Source organism: Nothoprocta perdicaria, unplaced genomic scaffold (genome assembly GCF_003342845.1).
Source record: "Nothoprocta perdicaria isolate Ctin4 unplaced genomic scaffold, notPer1 scaffold_165, whole genome shotgun sequence".
NCBI lineage: Eukaryota > Metazoa > Chordata > Aves > Tinamiformes > Tinamidae > Nothoprocta > Nothoprocta perdicaria.
In genome coordinates, this window is record NW_020454816.1 from 106,781 (window position 1) to 124,850 (window position 18,070).

The 18,070-nt window shown below is 43.0% G+C and overlaps 1 long non-coding RNA gene across 3 annotated transcripts in view; it reads left to right on the forward strand.

The window, feature by feature from the left end:
* The first annotated feature begins 227 nt into the window (after positions 1-227).
* LOC112944295 overlaps positions 228-18,070 on the forward strand; it is a 20,377-nt gene continuing 2,534 nt past the window's right edge. Inside the window, exons 1-3 of one of the 3 annotated variants that reach the window (XR_003248746.1) lie at positions 228-400; positions 4,464-4,633; positions 6,883-7,074. This is a non-coding gene — a long non-coding RNA (uncharacterized LOC112944295). Of the gene's footprint in view, positions 401-4,463; positions 4,634-5,877; positions 6,060-6,882; positions 7,075-18,070 lie in introns of those variants that run through there. The other 2 variants (XR_003248744.1, XR_003248745.1) reach the window with 2 other exon arrangements.

The following is an 18,070-nucleotide window of genomic DNA, read 5'->3' on the forward strand; positions in this document are numbered from 1 at the left end:
CTATTGTTACACTGTAAGAAATGTTGTTGTGGTGACCAGCGCGACTCATCACTTCACTGGTGTCCTGAGCCAAAGTTCCTGCTCCCCTACATGAATGGATCCCAGATGAGCACAGTCCTACCTAAATTCTCCTGGGGCATCTCGTTATCATCAGTGGCAGCTCAAAAGCAGAAGGTTCACAGCTTGAGCCCCGTCAAGCTGACAGCAGCTGCCAGGCTGGCAATTAAGAAATCCTCCCTTGAGCACTATTGGAGGCTGCGGGAAGCCCACAAGGGCCTTTCTGCAGCTTCTCTCCTGCCTTTCCAGCCCAAGGGATGGTGGCAGGGAGAGCCAGGTGTACAGCAAGGACCCTTCCAGCTGGAAATCCCTGGTATTCCTGGAATCATTTTCTTCGGAGCTGGTTAGCTGGATAATTTCTTCCTCCTTTTTTTCTTGATGGTTATTGTGATCTCTGTTCTGTGTTTATAATAACGTGTGTTTACTAATAGTGTGGTGGCATGCCACTGCCAAGCTGCTTCTGCTAACAATAAAAAAGGGAAAATTGATATTTATGGAGACTCGGGGGCTGGCTGGGCTCTAGCTCGTGATTTTTATTGTAGCTGACTGCAAACTTTTCAGACACGAGGATCTGTATCTCATTGTGGAGAGCTGGTTTCCATTTCGGTCTGGGTCCCATTATTAGGGTTTGCTTCACATTTTGTAAGGTTAGCCGTGTGCGGATTCACACAAACAAATATGTCATTTGTGCCTGTAGCTTTCACTGGCAGTATTTAAACCTCCACCTATTTGAAATGTGCCTGTAAGAGAAGCTACCATGTGCCTTAAGATACCTTAATGCCCCACAGTGTGGTTTTCAGGGGCATGGGACTTGGTGTTTCCAAGGCCTAGGCAGTCACTCCCAGCCAACGTGCAGGAAAAAAATAATTCCCAGGAAAGCTCAAGGTCCCTTGGGAACAGACTTGGAGGAAGTTTAACTCCTTTTAAGCAAGGATTTTGTCCAGGATGTTCCGGGCTGTTTTGGCAGAGATTGGGTATTAAGCACTTAGCTATCAGGGAAGGCTCCTTTTTCCTAATCTAGGTCTCTAGATTAGGGACATGGTTCAGCAGACATGGTGCTAATGGGTTTACAGTTGGACTTGATGATCTTGAAGGTGTTTTTCAGCCGTAATGGTTCTGTGATTAACATATGTGTCTATAGCYCATTGAGGCCTTTTGGAAGATCGTATTATGCTAAGAAGGTGACCTGGCAGAAAATAGACATAACACCTTTTAAGTGTTATTAATAATTTCTTGGTTTGTGATCTTTTTTTTTTCAATTTGTACAAAAGCAAGAGTCATGTAACTCCTATATTTAACTGTTTTCTTTTCCCCCTGTGACTGCTAAACCAAAGTACTCATAGAAGTATTGGTGTCTTGACCTTTTTACTGACTAGAGTGAGTTTGGGACAATATCAGAGTAAATGGGACCATCTAGGAAACTGCTTTTATCTCTGAAGGAAAAGGTAATTTCTTTAACTGTGCCACAACAGAAGGATTTGATTCTCTTCCTGGGAATTTGATACTGAACTAGGCCAACAGTTCAGCCGTTCACTCTAGCGAGAAGATTCAGTGAGAACCAATATTTATAAACTGCCATATCTCGATACGTATTGTCCCACATGAGATGATACATTTGTATCTTCCCCTACTCATTTTCTAGTGAAATTTCTGCATAATTTAAGTGACAGAAACTGCTTCTAACTACTGCCAGCTAGACCAATTACCTGACATATTATTTCAATATCATGTGTTTGTTACTTTAAATCTGTCAGAGTTATAGGGAAAAGGAGTATATTTTAGCAAGTCTGTTATTCTGTGACACAGACTGTGATACATCTTATACACAGGGAAATTGTAATGGGTTTAATAAATTTAAGCTGCGCTCTTGAGAAGTGAACTGAGCAACTCTATAGTTCCTGTGCAAAGTTACATTGAGAGAACAGGAGAACATCACTGGTCTCATTTGCTTTGTCCAATCCCACATATACTCAGTTACCTGAGTGCAAAATCTATATTCCCATTTCCAGTGAATCCCACCTTCAAGCAACTCTGAATAGAGAAGTTTTCTTGTTTTCTTACCCGGATTCCTAATTGATTTCCATGTAAGGTACAAGCTGTATTAAAACAATGAAAATTAATGAAAACCATATGTATTATCAATCAGTCATCCCTTTCTAGCTGGCAAAAAAATCACAATTCAGCCCCAGAGCAAAGGGAACTTACGGTTTGCAAAAGGCAGAAAAATGAGACTCAAGAGGAGTTCAAAGACAGCAGCAATCTTGAATTTTGAACATCCTCTGTTCTTGCTGCAGCCCTACTAAAATAAACAGTACTAGCTTCAGTTTTCATCTTGTGCTAAGACTTCAGTGGGAACTTTGTGGGAGAAGCATGGATGCTTTTGCACTGATGTGCACATTATTATTTATGTCCTGAATTTTGTTTTGCTTTTCAAAAAAGATCTTCACATGCGTATTGATTGTGGAGTATTTTTAATACAAACACTGGATTTGAAATGCTACCCAGGTCCCCAGTGAGCATGAACTGGTATGACTCCTTTGGTGACCGTGGAGAGACACTGATTTGTGTTGGCAGTTAGTGACCCTAGCCCTTGACTTGCTCATATCGTGTAAACCCATCACAGGATGTACAAGCTGCTTCTATGAAGCCCAATTTCTTCAACTATTAGACTAGCCATGCCCACCAAARTCTGCCCCATGGCTGTGTCTATAACCCTTGAATTTTGCCTATATATCACATTGAGCCATCACACGAGAAAACTTTTCCAAGAGGGGATGGTATCTCCCCTCCTTTCCTCCCTTAGGAAAAAGGAGTTTTCCTAATATTCTTGCAAGAGGTTCTCCCCTGGGCCTGTGACTCATCTATTTATGGCTGTTGGGATGTTCAGCGGGCAGCTGGAGGAAGCTGATGAAACCAAACGCTCCTGCTGAGGGCCCTCTCTTGCAGAGCTGCAGAGGTGAGAGAATTAATAGGAGGGAGTGCAATGTGTTTGGAAAAAAATAAAATAAAACATAGGTAGTAATATATTGCAGCAGGGCTATTTTTTTTTGTTGTTGTAGAACCTCATAAATAATATTGCATGTGGGATTTCCAAGGATGGAACGAGGAATTTTGAGGACTAGACTGAAATTTAATTATCACTGTCTTTGCTTCACTTCTTGCGAATTAGAAGATKAGGACTGTGGTTTCTGGGGCTCCTAATACAGCATATCAGAGCACTATATGTTCAAAGATCCCCACCTTAGACTAGCTTTAAATGTTGTTCATAACAACTTGGGGCACTCTGAAGGTTCAGTTTTCAGTACTGGAGGGTAATACTGAAGYATGGGAGGGCAAAGAGAGGCTCCTCTGCTCACGGGAATTACTGTAGTGCAAGGCTGGTTTGCATCAGCTCTCCCAAGCCAAAGAGAGGAGATCTCCAGGTGGGAAAGGGGAGGTAATTCAGATGCAGTCAGGAGARCCTCACACAAGCTGAGGGTTTGACTCAGCCTCATTTTTCCTACTCGATGGCATATCCTGTTTCAGCTTAAAGGAACATGAGTGTGAGCSCAATCCAGGTTGGTAAAGAAACAAGTTATTGCCTCTTCATTGTGTACGAATGTAGCTTTGTCTTGGGGTACAGTGGTGGCTGCTACTCTGACATCTGTCACAAGTCAAGGAGATGCCACAGCGCAAAGCTATGACCATACAAGACTGAGGTACCTGGGTGAATGAGCCACGGAAACCAAGCAAGGGGGTGTCATATTTGAGTTTGGAGAAGTCACAGGGCTTGCATAGAGGTGGGGGGAGTTTCCTGTTTCTTTTTGTTATCCAGCATGAATTAATGTTTTATTGTAATGCCCAAACATTCCACCTGAATCCAAGTACATCAGAAACTATTGTCCATCTCAAGACCTTTCTTCTTTTGAGCATATTTCTGTGCAAAAGTGGAGTTCCAGCATTACTGATGTTGTTGAAGCATGCATAGTAAATTTTTCTTGGGTAGCCCCACACATGTGCCCATGGTTCTGTATTCAGCCACCAGCTCCTGATCTGGATTCATGTGCCTTGCACTGACCCCTGTATCACATCCCCTGCCCAGTGACTGGGGTCGAGCTTGTTAAGGTAGAAGTAGCTCCGCAGTTTGTCCACCTCAACTGCAGGTCGTGTTGGGCTGTGCAGATGMAAAAATAGAAGTGTCACCTCTTAGGAGGACACAAAAGTGGTTCCCACCCCTTTGGGCTGGGAGGAATTACATCTGAAACAGGTCTCCCTGTGAGGATACAGCTAAACTTCACACAGCTTCCCAAGGTCCTGAAGACAGAACTTCAGCCAAACTCCTCAGCAAGGCTCTTAAGGTTTTTGTTGTCACAGGTGTTTTTAATTACTACCATTGATTAGGTTCTGAGTATTTTTTTTTCCCCTAGTCATCATCAGGCTTGTGGGCTTCCTTTGCCAGCCTRGGAATAAATATTCCCCTGGAAGGAGAGGCTCACCTATGGAATCAACAGCAACATGTAGAGCCTCCTCTGCAGAGCCTGCTGCAAACTGCCTCATGTTCAGATCCTAGAACCTGGTGTGGCCACTTCTGCTGTGGGTGAGTGGATACACACACTGCTCTTGGAAAAAAAAATGTTATTTATCTCATTGGGAACTATTTGTCTGAGATAAAAGATGCTTGGATTAGCATTAAATGCTTGAAATTTTGCCTGTTTTGTTAGTTGTGGTGCATGTGAGTGGTGGTCATTGCTCTCCAACTGGGTGGGCGAGGATGTTATAAGCAGGTGAACTGAAAGAAAATGTGGTCAAAAATAAGCTCTTTTCTTCGGAGGTGTCCAGCCCAGAAAAAYGAGCCTGATAAAGGAGTTGGCTGGCACAGATATTACAATAAATTTTGTCTTTATTTTTGTTTTCATACAATGTATTTTTGTTGAGGAAAACTACCTAGGCCCCTCTCTGGCATGTCTCTGTGTTAGAGATCTAGCAGTAGGCTTCACAAAATCTGATATTACATCTTATGTAGCACCTTTCATGTGAATATTAGTGTGTTAAACTAAAATATGCTTGTAATGAGCATTTGCATGGATATAAATGTAAACCCAATAGGAGCATAAACACAGTCCATATGAAAGTGTAAATCGGCAAAGGGGAGGCAGTGGGGGTAGGAACTAATAGTCGCAGTTCTTGCCACGACTGTCAGATGTTCATTTTGGTGACATATGTGAAATGTAGTGGCAACCTGCGTCTAAATGCATCAAAATTAGTTGGAGACACGTGGCTGTGTGCCATGCACTGCTTGATTACAAAAACACCAATCTGCACATCTGTCTCCAAGCATGCTCTGAGCAGAACTGGGGAGAAGCTGCCAACTCCACAGATGGACAGCTGACTTTCATTTCCAAGGCTGTGACATACCTGGGCTGTTGTCACTGTAGCATTGCATATTATTCTTAATAATCTACCTACCTATGTGTCACTCAGTTTGGCATGTGGCAGCACATATGATGGTTTGCAAGCTGTCATTTTAAAGGCTATTCTTTTTCAGCAGCAATTAGAGAAAATGAAATAATTTTATTGGGATCTGTATGCATTTCCTAAATGGTTCTTTTTCTAAAAGGCCAGGTCTAACCTCTAGATAAAGGAACTCTGTGACTGCTAGAGTTTGGTATTATTCCATAGCACCATCTCGGTGCTATAGAAGGATAAAGAATTGACACCATCAGTCACTTGCTGGAGGCAGGTCCCTCTGGCTGGCTCTGCAGAAAGCACCCAGCTCTGGTGGTATAACCCAGGATATGTTGATTTGTTCTTTTTGATTTGTTGTTTTTCTTACGAACCCAGAAACACCAGAATACACCTCTGGGATCAGTCCAAAGGTCCGTCTGGCTTTGAAGAGGAAGAACATTTGAAGCTTCCTCTCCCTTCAAAAATAGGACATTCAGCCAGCTTAGTGTTTGAATTTGCAAGGTAGTTCATCAAGCTCTCTGTGTTGACTCATTTTCTTCAATTTTCTACCATAAAGAAGAAAAGGTAATTCTGTAAGCAGAGAGACTTGCATGGAAGAGGGATTTTGTTGCTCTGGCAGCTTCATTTTAGCCCTTTTAAAAATACATGTGAAGGAGTCTAAAGGAGGCTGGGGTAAARAATATGTTTACGGCTTACTTCACTYAGCATCTTTTTCTTCAGCTTTCTGTAGTTGCTTTTCCTGTTATTCCTCTCAGTTACTAGAACATCAAATCCTGATTAAATTTAACTTGACTCCCACCTGCAGTAAGGATGAGATGGGCAACAGGAAGCCAAGTGTTGGTGGTGATCCTAGTCTGACCACTGATTTCCCTATCTCCTCCTGTGTGAGCTGGGAGTCAGCAAATGGGGAAGGGGTTGAGTGACTGTAAAATGGACTGTGCTTCTGCTGCCTGCATTTCTCCCCTTCCTTCTGGGGAGGTGAACACAGTTGCTAGAAGCATGTAATGAACACCGTGTTTCTATGTAGACATGAATTCAGATTGTTGTAGTTGTGTATTAGCACAGGATCACAGAATAGTTGAGATTGGACCAGGGTCTCTACAGATCTAGCCCAACCTCCTGCTCAAGCAGGGTCAGTTAGAGCAGGTTGCTCAGGACCATGTCCAGGGGGTCTTGGAATATCTCCAAGGAAGGAGATTCCACAAGCTCTCTGAGCAACCTGTTCCAGGGCTCAATCATTGTCTCGGGAAATAAGTATCTCCTCATGTTCTCTTCCACCAGGAAGATGGAGCTTCCCATTTTTCACTTTGAGCTTCTTGTACTATCTGTGGGCACCATTGAGAAGAATCTGGCCCCATTCTCTTTGCATCTTCCCTTCAGATACTTGCACACACTGATGAGATGCCCTTGAGCTGTCTCTCCTCCAGGCTGAAGAGGCCCAGCGCTCTCAGCCTCTGCTTCTGAGACACTCTGTTCCCTTAACCGTCTTCATGGCCCCTCATTGGACTCTCTCCAGCATGTCCRTGTCTTTCTTGTACTGGAGAAACGAGAATTGGACAGCACTCTAGATGTGGCCTCACCAGGATACAGTAGTGGAAGAGGATCACCTTCCTTGGGAATGGGGATTATCCAATTCATTTATTTAGCAGAAATTGKTTTTTAATGGCATCATCTTCTGTGTAAGACATAAAAATACACTTTTCCCATGAAAGTGATTGAAGCAGGATTCTTCTCTGCAGTGTATACAGAGAACAACTGTATAGGCTTCATCTAGATTTATACTCATATGACCAAGAACCAAACTACTTTTGGGGTGAACTTCTGTGATCCTCCAGCTGCTGCAACTTTTGTTTAAATCAGATTGCCCTAGGCATTCTGAAATAACATTAAACATATCTAGAGAGCTTTTTTGGCCCTGCAGGCCTCCTAGACATCTCAGTGAGGGACGGCAAAGGTTAGACTTTTTAGAGGCATGAGTCATATACTTGCCACGGGCAGGAAATCAACTATTCCATGGACTAAGATCCCCTGCAAGCTGGCCAAGCAGAAAAATTGGCTTTAACTATAAAGGTAGCTGGTAGCCTGCCCTCCTCTTGGAGGTAAGAGGAGTTGGAAAGCTGCCACTGTGGGAGCGTGCTTGAAAAATAGGGACAGAAATGAGGAAAATGTTAAAATGGAGAGAGAGCGCCAGATGGAGAGCCTGTTGCAAACACCTCTGCAGGCTCACCGGTGCAAGGCTCGAGGGCTCGCTAACGAAGGGAAGGCAGCTTCTCAGCCAGCTCTAGATAAAGCTTTATTAAGAAATGTGCTTTTTAACATCCAATTACATCATATTGTTTCCAAAACAGCGCAATGTAGCTGTAGGTTTAACAAGCAGTTTAATAACATGGACATCTCGGCAACGTTCCTCTGTGGGAATTGGGAATTCCTGCCTCAGTCTAGGCTCGAGGCTTGCTGCTTCGCGCGCAGCTGCTGAAAGCACGGCGAGGACGCCCGCCTTTGCCTTAGAACCAGGTCTGCCTCTCAGAGAAAACCTTCTTCAGTAGATCCCAAAACACCAGCGTGCCCTTTGCTGAGTTGGATCGYAGGGAGACCTGAGGCCTGGAGAGGAGAGGCCGCGTGTTCTCCTGAGAGGCACTGTGGCCTCCTGAGGGGCACCGTGGCCTACAAGGGTTGTGTGTGGTGGGACTTGAGCGAGACTAGGCTGGACGTGCTCCATGTGGCAGAACACGTGCCAGCCACAGCCCCTCACTCAGCATCATGTTTTGAGGTTGTTTCCATCGTGATTTGCCACTCTGAACCAAGTATCTTTAAATCCCCCCCTTTTTTTAAAGGTCATCATAACTATTCTGCCTGTTCCTTAGGGTTTTTTCCTCAGCTTTTAGTTGTTTGGGTAACTTTAAGCTTCCACCTGCCTGGTTTACTTCAAGGCATGCTTGAAATGTCCCAGACATAATGACTTTACCAGTATGGCCCTCGTGTAAGTAGCAGTTAGCAGCGGTAAGACACCTCGAGACCAGGTTTTAATCTGCCTTGATTGAAGACTAAAAATGATTCACTCCTGTCAGCACCGGGCAACACAACAAACAGCTCTCCAGCAAATCACTTAAGCAGAAATATGTTGGCATGTTTCTATAGCAACTAAGGAAAAATATTTCGCACAAAAGTCCATCTGCTGCAACATAGAGGGAGATCTGGCCAAGGAGCCCATTAGAAATTAATCTTAATTTGCAAATTTTATTTTTGCAAACTTCGCGCAGGCACTCGCGCCAAAAGGTGGAGCCTAATCAGAGGGAGGACAATTGATTTTTAGATACAGGCTGTCAATTAATCACCGAAGCGGTCATTAATTTGGGAAGCAGTAATTGTCTGAGGGTGAAAAATTGCAGTGCCTTTGAGAGAGATTCATTTCCCTTGCTGTTTACCCATCGCACCATCTTGTACGCAGTGTATTTGGAAACATACTTTATTTTTTTTTCAAAGGAGCCTAGGAGCAAGCGTCCAATATTTAAAAAAAAAAAAAGGCATTTTGGTTTGATTTACTTGTAAAGAGTTACTCAGATTTATTCAACCGTATAAAATGCTTTGTAGAAGCCATCAAAGTGAGGAGAGGGGGGAAAAAACAGTGCGATAATTTGGACTGTGATGCATTTTATTTTATGTGATGTCAACACTTCAAAGCCCATTGGAGCTGTGTTCGGGAGATCTGAAACATTTTACAGGGTGCTTGGTGTCTGTGTTACAAACCATCTCCAACTACAGATCCTCTCGCACAACGATTGCGTGTTGGCTGCCAGTGTTGCTGCTTTCTCCCTAGCTGCTTTCCTTGTCTCCTCTAGCAGTTCTGCGTAGCCCCAATAATGAATTTAAAAAACAAGTCCAAGAAATCCAGCACAAACTTATTTTTCACTCGGCTAAGAAACATTTAGGCTAATGTCCTAGAACGTACGCCAGATCTCCCTGGGTTATGTCAAGGAGAAGGGAAGTCAATCATAAGTCGATTCTGTCACCTGAAGCTTTTTTATGAAATGTTATACCTTAAAATGCTTCAGGAAGAGGTGAGGTCTTTGTGTCTTATGTCATATGCCCTTCCTAACATCTGATGATATTTAAAAATATCTTGGCACGTGGAGTTGGCAAGAGCTGTGGAGCTAGAAATGCACAGCTTCCAGCACAACAGCCATATGGTCTGCTCCATCTTCCACCTTCCCTGCCCAGGAGAGTCCTTGACAAGGAGGACTGCCAGTCTCTTCTGGTCTCTTCTAGTGAATAAATGCACGATCTGGCTGGAGACCTGTTAGGTAAGCAAGTAAACATGGGACTAAGGCTGCTTGTGTGGAGGGGAGGGAGCATCAGAGAATGAAGTAAGAGCAGTGGAGCGCTCCAAACGTCTTGGATAGACTTTTATGTTCTCCTGGGCCTTCACACCCCCTCTTTCCAGCTATGACTTTATTAAATCCTATCTTCTCAATGGAACAGGAGTAGAGGGAGGAAAAGCTTCTCCACATAAGTTTAGAAGACATTTCACCTTTAAGCCTCAAACAAAAGTTTATTTTTAAACCAAAAGTGCATAGGAGGAAAAATGGTGGGTAGTTATTAAGAACAGAAGTAAACAAGCATCACATCTCATGTTCTATCTGTTTTGAGATGCATCAAACTGGTCGTTTGGAAAGCAAGAAAATATCTTGCTAGCAGCAAGAAATGGACATCCCCACACTGGAAAGYGATAATTAATGAAAGAAACTAATAGTTTTGATTGTGTGTTACAAGAACTTGGTTTTTTTAAGATTTTTTATTGCACAGTGATTGTTATTAGTTATTATTGCTAGGACAGAGGAAGAAAAACTGAATTCTTTGGCCAAGCAAATGCTACCTCTGTTCCCATTTCATGGCTATCTCCTCYTCTGCTCTCAGAAACTGATAAAACACTTGCCTCTATTTGATGCATTGGCTTTAACTGGAATTTTGACCCAAGAAAGTCAGAGCTGTTGAATTTTAATGTAGGAGTAAAAGATTTGCAACTGCTGGGGAAGAAGCACTAAAAGGTCTGCTAATCACATTTGCTTGCAAAAATGCTGCAGACTGCTTTGCTATGGGGCCATCAGAATAATGAGGGATGAGTGGGTCAGGAAACTTGACTCAACACGCCGGTCCCAGGTCTGGCCAGGTTTGTGCTCTAGAAGAAGGAAAATATCTTTCAAATGCAAACACATTACAGCATTTCATATGGGTGAAGTTCCAGACTTCCAGGCATTATTTAAGACTCTTTTGTAAATTGGTCTGTAGCCCGTGAATGAAAGTATTTGAATTTGGTTTGACACTGTAATAGCTAACGTGAAATTCGGCTAAATCCATAGCATTACCCAGCCACATACAGTAGTTTAAATGCAATGAAGCACTCGGTGCATCTAGCTTAGCATTCCTAAGCAAATAACCATTTTGCAAAATTTCATACTAGGAAGGAAGTGAAGAAACTGGGTTTTGATTTAAAACAATCTTGTAGCCTCCTCAGCTCAGTTCAAACCTGAAAAATCTGAATTGAGCTTATGGACAGCTTGGGAAAAGTTTTAATAACCTCCTTGATTATGGACTATAGAAGCTCATTTAGCCAAGCTTTCTTAAGTAATGAGCATGATGCTCTGATCCTAAATACTATCTACACTGTTAGTAATAATCTATTGTTTTAATCTGCTATGTGGGACATAGAGAATCCACATATGGGAAATATGTGCTGGGCACCGTGATGAGACCTTAAATACAGGTGGCTTCTGGGTTGGCCCTGCTTTGAGTCAGGGCTTGCAGGGTGAACTTCTCAACCCATACAATGCAGTGTATCTGTGCTGTCAGTAAGCTGAATCCATAGGTGAAATAAAAAAGGAACTGGAGTCGTGCTGGTTTGTTGTTGCTCTGCCTGCAGCAGCGTGYGCTTCCGCAGCGGCTGCCGCTCAGGCAGGCTGTATTATTTCAGCAGCGGTCAGAGGTTTGCTGTGGAAGTGTTTAAGATACCAAACCCAGTCTTCTCTGAAATCCACCCAAGTTCTCTCCTCAAGAAGTGCTGGAAAATGTTGGCTTTCCAAATTACTGTTTACACAGTGATGGGAGGTTGTACTTTAATGCTGAGGCTTAGGTTTGGTGATGGCAACGTGAAAATTGCTCCGTCTCTGATTTCATGCCCTCTGTTTTGTCAGATCTCCCTGATTTGTTTAGAGCGTTTGGTAGGTGATTCCCATTGCGCTGTTGTGGCTTCCGAGTGGGGTTTGCCCTGTCCCGTAGCATTCCCCTCGAGCTTCTGGTGTCAACCAGAAAGGCACAATTACATAAACACACGTTTGAGATCCCTTTTTCACCACCATTCATGAAACTCGGGGCAGAAATCCTAGAGTAGGAAAGACTCTTCCCAGAAGCAGAAATCTCATGAATCTGATACTCCTGTGGCTTGAGCCCAATTTCTGGATTAAAAAGCATCAGATAAGCTTCAGATCTTCAGCAGTTCAGGCATCACGAGCTTGAGTATGCAGGGGACAACGTATCGCAATGACATGTTTCAAGTTTTCCAGAGGTTTAAAGTTTAAGCCAGCTTTTCTTCCAGCATAAAATAATATTACGAGACCGTTATAGGTGAACGGGACATTTTACAGCGTGATATTATGTGAGCTCCGTAAACTTTTAAAAACTGTTTTCTGAAAACCAGCAGTTTAAAAAGAAAATACAAGTCCTGGAGCAGAGGCAATATAACCTGACCTGCTTTATTGCGGCAGCTGCTCGCTTTGTTTATAGTCGTATTTGACTTTTTTTCTTCCTTTCTGTTTTGGTTTGCCCTTCTGCTTTCACAGYAGCGCCGCTTCCCTTCCGCTGGCGGCATGTGGCAGCCAGGGCCCTGTGGAGGGCCGGGCCAGGCCGCGAGGTGCCCGTCAACAAGATGGGCTCACGAGGGCCCTCAAAGCTCCACTGTCGGTCGCTCCTCACTCTTCTGGGGCTTCCTTCCTCTCCCAACAGCGGCCCCGTTCTCCTTGTGGGCTAGCCTGCTGGTAGTGGTTCTTGGAGACTTGGTGGAGCAAGGATGGTGGCTCAGGGATGACTGCTGTCTACTCATAGCCATGGTGTYCTAAGGAACGGCAGGAAGAAGCCAAGCTTCACACATAGCACTTCTGACAAGCTCTAACATGAGAACCCATTTTCATCTTTTTTTCAGGCTGTTTTACATCAGAACAATGTCCTTGTGCCTTGTGTCCTATGTCCAACAGTGGATATCAGGAAGGCCTGTAGAGGAGTATCTAAATAGTCAGCAGGCACCTTATTCCTCCCAGGCCTCAGCTGCAGGCGCTTCCTGAACTGCATGTGTTTCCTACAGCTGCTCTAGCCCTGCATAGGTTTCTCTCTGTAATACATTTAGTGTCTCCTGTCACAATATATACGTATAATTTTCTGAAAATAAAGACATTGAAGATGCTGTAAAAATCCCAAGATGACTGAACAGTGTGAGTAAGCCACAAGGAGACTTCAGTTGTGGAATCCGTAGAGGGAAGCTAAGCTTCCAAAGAAACTAGGAAGTTGCTAGATAAGGCCTTGTTCATGTTGCTAATGGGAACCAAGCTCCGCTGGATTTGGTGACTCTTGTGGTGAATCTGTGTCATTTAGTTTACTGARCAGCACAGGAGGTAGCGCTTCCAGCTATTCAAAATCGGCATCCCTGGCATGGCTTGCTCATAAAAACCCCTACCTTTTCATGCTTGCCTGTCTCATGGATTTTGCGAGATCTTGTTTTGTTCCCCAGTGACTCTTGAAATTGAAAGCGCTGCTCTCAGCGCTGGTCCCGCCCGCCTGCAGCAAGTCAGTGGCAGCAAGGTGCAGAACTCAAGATTCCTGACTTCAGTTTTCTGTCCTGTTTCCTCCCAAGGATATTTCTTTCAGAATTGGTGCCAAAGATTAAAAAAAAAAAAAAAAAAAAAGTTAATTATAGTTTTGATTGCTTTGCCTTTTTTTTAGCGTATCATTGTTATTCTTATCTCTTCCTGCTTAATTCAGTTTTTCAAAATGAGTTTATCTGAGATATCCTATTACCTTTTCCTTGGACTGTGGGCATACGTCATCTTTGCAGTGGTTGAAGTGCCGGGTAGAAAGCCCTGATGGGAAATTGCTCCGAAGCCTTTCGTGCTCCACAGGACTTTGTCAAAGCATCTCTTAATTTGGAAGACAGATCRTGCCCTGGGATTAATATCTGTGTATATGACATATTTGCAAATTCAGCCTCTTGTTAGTCATGATTTTGGCTTGTCTAATATAATTTTTGTTGGGCGGATACCAGAGCTGCTGTTGAATGATGGTTCTGGTTCTTTGGTTTAACTATTGGGAGCAGCCAACGTAAGTCTGAAATACAATATGGAGTARAATTTCTTTATTATAGCTATTCATAGCAGTCTGAAAGTATGTCAAGATTCACATTTTCCGCAGACARACTATAAGTACAATAGCAGAAGAAGCAAACAAACAGATAAACAGTGTAGCTGTTATGTTGGCGTGGTCTGGGCTAAAACCTCAGGTGGCAAAAACTGGCATTTTTCCTTTTAAGCAAGTAGAAAAACAGCAGTAGAGGATGTACGTAAGAAAACAAAAGTTACCGTAAGCTGTTCTATGCGTTCCCAGTGGAAGGATAACATATGCCTAGGTCAGAAGTAGCAGAGCTGGCTTCCAACCTGCTCAGTATTGTAGCTCTTGGTGAAAACTAGAAAACAGGCGAGGATGAAAAATAATTTTTTTCACGAGGTCGAAATTACGGGCCCTCAAATATCCTCTGGCATGTATATCTTTTTTTTTTTTTTTCCTCTTTGCTTCATCAGTGTCTAAGAATGCTGGAGGAACACAGTGGATTTGGTAGCTGGTTTATCACATCATTGTAAACTGGCTTTGAGTGCTGTGAGATACTTGAATACAAGCCTTGCACAGAGGACTGGAAAAGACTGGAAATTTTTCCAAATATTTTTGTAAATCTAGTGCATTTGTGCCAATTGGTGTGCCCCGAGCGTGTCGTGACACAACTTCAGCTATTTCTGACTACACTTAATATTTCGTGCGTTGTGAACCCTTATTAATTAGGATATTAATTTCCATATGTAGTTTTGGATCCATGCCATGGCATGAGGAAGGTTTTTCTCATGTGCCACCCTTCTGTTTTTGTTCATTCACCCACCTTTTGATGTTATTTATTCCAGTGCATGGCAACGAGGGTTTGGGAATTGAAAATTTTTGTGAGAACAGGGGCTTTGGGAGTTTTTTTTATAATGGCAGATTATCTTAAAATCCCAGAATGCAGATTTYCCATCTCCTGTCTCTGTGCCATGAATCATTTGTGAGCAGCTTTGCCTCTTTCCTGCTGCAGCAGGTTAGCAGGGGGGTCAAGCAAATGCACTTCATGCAGTGAGCCTGTCCCTGGGTGCACTCGGGCATTTCGTATTTGTTACCTGCTGCCTGTGACTAATTTCTTAAACCAGGATTCATTGCCATTACCTGACCAGATAGATGATCTCCTTCAATGCCACAAGAGCAGAACCACCTTGCTGGTGCAGAAAAATGGACAAATCACATACACTTAGAGCAGTCACCTAGGGACATTTGTATCTGGTTGAAAAACAGTCCTTTCCCCAATAGGCTTATGAACAAGGCTTGCTTATCTTCAGAGCACAACTCCCAAGTATAAAAATCACTGTTGTTGTGTGTTTACATGCTGCTGGGTGGTGACTATACGTGAAGGCACCCATTAAAAGCAAAGCTGTGTTCTGCATTGCAAACTTACACKCTGAAATGACCCGTTAGCCACAGCCTGGGGATGCTCTAGGGCATCTTGCATAATTTTGGGATCTCGAGTTGTTCCCTCCTTGTTACCTTGCACAATAACCACGACATCCTTTGCAGTCAGCATGACCTTAGGCCACTCAGTCTAGGTGGAACACGGCCATGGCAGAGCAGCTACAACCGGTGCTTCAGGAGGATATAAATTTGAGAACTTGTTGAATTTTCATCTTAGTTTGGCATGTGGGAACGGGAATTAGGTCCCTCTTTGACTTTTAAATGATCTGAAGAGAAATGTATTTGATACAGGTGGTAGGAATTATTCTTGGACTCCTCGACTATTCCGGGCACACATGTATTTTCATTCCTCTTAGACGTATCCCTGGTGAGAGGGGTGGGGACATCAATTAGCAAGAAAGTCATTTTCCACAGTAGCAAAGGATCAGAAAGGAGCATTCTGCAGATTAAGCAGAACAATCTCCAGAGGTTTTGCCAAACAAATTTTTCAGATTTCTTCATGATTCCAGTCATGGCCTGCGATCTGAAGCCTTTGCCAAGAATTCAGCAGAAAGAGGAAAAATACCCCGACCCTGAAGTTCTGAACAGGGAGGTGGTTTGTGGGTTTCATGGGATTGCATCAGAAGTCTGATCTTCCCGGCAAGAGATCTTCTCTCTGCAAACAATGAATCCCCCAAAACCACAAGTGCCATGAAGTCAAACAGCATGTGGTTTGGATATGAGCAGCCCAATTTGTCAACTTTGTTTCATTCAAAGAGAATGAAATAAAGGGTGGAAAAAAGTGGGATTAAAAAAAAAAAATCAGGATACTCGTTACAGATTGATCCTCCCTAGCAGAATATAACCTCATTTTTCCTTAGTGGAACTCCCCGGTATTTGTGCTTAGCTGGAGCTGCTAGGCAATTGGGATAATACATATTTATAATGTATGATTATTTTTTGACTGGCACAGGGAGTATTTTTGTAGGTAATACAGTATTTTGTGAGAATTTCAATTGTGCTTGAGATTCCAGTCTAAATATTGTGATGAATTTCTAACAGGTAGTTTAAATAGACAAATATCGTCTGCTAGGTGAATCTGCAGCTAGGAGGTACTGAACTGCTAGCGTTCAGATCACATGGAGGCAGTGTATGATTGTGATGCATCTGTCCTGCTATTGTTACAACATTCCAGTTGGTCATAGTATATAAAATCATATATATTAAAATTACTATAGAGACATCACATTTAAAAGATAAAACTTTTCATAAAGTCTGCGGTTTTGGCTCCATATTTGTTAGAAGTCAAAACAGAAATACCATCTCTAATAAGGTTATACTTTGGAGCTATCACAGATTGAGTCTCTTTATCTTAATTAATACTATTCCTGAAAAGAGCCAAACTCTGATGCCAACTTATGCATAAAGATGCATCTGTTACAAACCACATTTCTTTGCTGTTTTAGAATAGCAGCAGCATGAAGAACGGCGTTGATTACAAGGGACTGTCACTGGCTAACACAAAATTGCACTTTAAATKTTTTTCCTCGTCCAGTAAATTGGTAAAATAACAAAGGAAGTCAGGTATATAATGAATTAATGGGCAGCCTAGATGGCAACTTCCATGCCAACATTGGGTTGCTCCCATTGGGTTAGTGCAGGTGCCTGAGGCTCCCGCTCTAGCCCATCGTGCTCTGTGTATTGGACAGGAAGGGAGCATGTGCAATCCTTGATCCAGGGGTTATGGAAAGCTAGGACAGGGTTCATGCTAGCTGTAATAATTAGCCATTGAAATTCCACTTGAGCTCCCGTGAAAGCCCACTAAAAGAAGTAGAAATGGATATAGCGCGGTTTCTTCATACGTAGTGTTTGTGTTGCTCAGTTCCAAGTCAAACAATATGCCACCTGGTTTCTGAGCAGCATGGAGGTGGTGATGACTCAGTGCGGGTTAACCAGAGGGCATCTTACATGGGTTCAGGAGCAGAGAATGAAGATTAAGGCAAGCAAAAGGGCATTGGTTTACTACGAACACGAACATGGGCCAAAGGTGGAAGGGGGAAGTGAATTATCATTGGGTTGCCCTGCTGAATGTTTGTTTGAGGCTGCAGTCAGCAGGACAACAGAGAACAGAATTTCCTCAATACGAGTTGTGGTTTTGTGTAATGTGGTTTTGTGTAATGCAGTTCCTATCAATAAGGCCATTGCCAAAAACGAGCATTGGCTGTTTTTCCTTTTATCGCATCAGACTCAATAAAGCTGCAAATCAAAATGTTCCTCTCTTGTCCTGAGAGAGGACGTGGTTAACGAGCATGGGGAAACCTTAGGTTTTTGTTACACAGGACCAGGGGAGAAGAGCAAACAAAGGGCATGGCCTTGCAGTAAGCAAGGCTGTATTAGAAACATAAGTAGGTATAAAAAGCTGAATAAATCACCCAATTGATAACGGTGTAGTTTTTAGCAGCTGAAATAGTAAGAAAGAAGAAGCCACTGGTGCTGCTCGTTATCCCAGAGGGACCACACTAGCAGTCAGCGCAGCCCCTTTGGTTGACTATGGAAAAGGACTTGTATTTTCACAGTATGTAAAATTTGTTTTGGAAGCTCCGATCCAACAAACTGGCAAAACATGACAAGGTTACTCCACTGAGGGATATCCTACCACATCAACAGATTCCCTTTGGGGAAGGTGTGCATCTTCCCTGCCTAACTTTCTTGGTTGTGAGTCACCTAACTTTCTTGGTTGTGAGTCATGGGGGTTGGAATCCTCCTCTGTTTTCACATTTCTGAC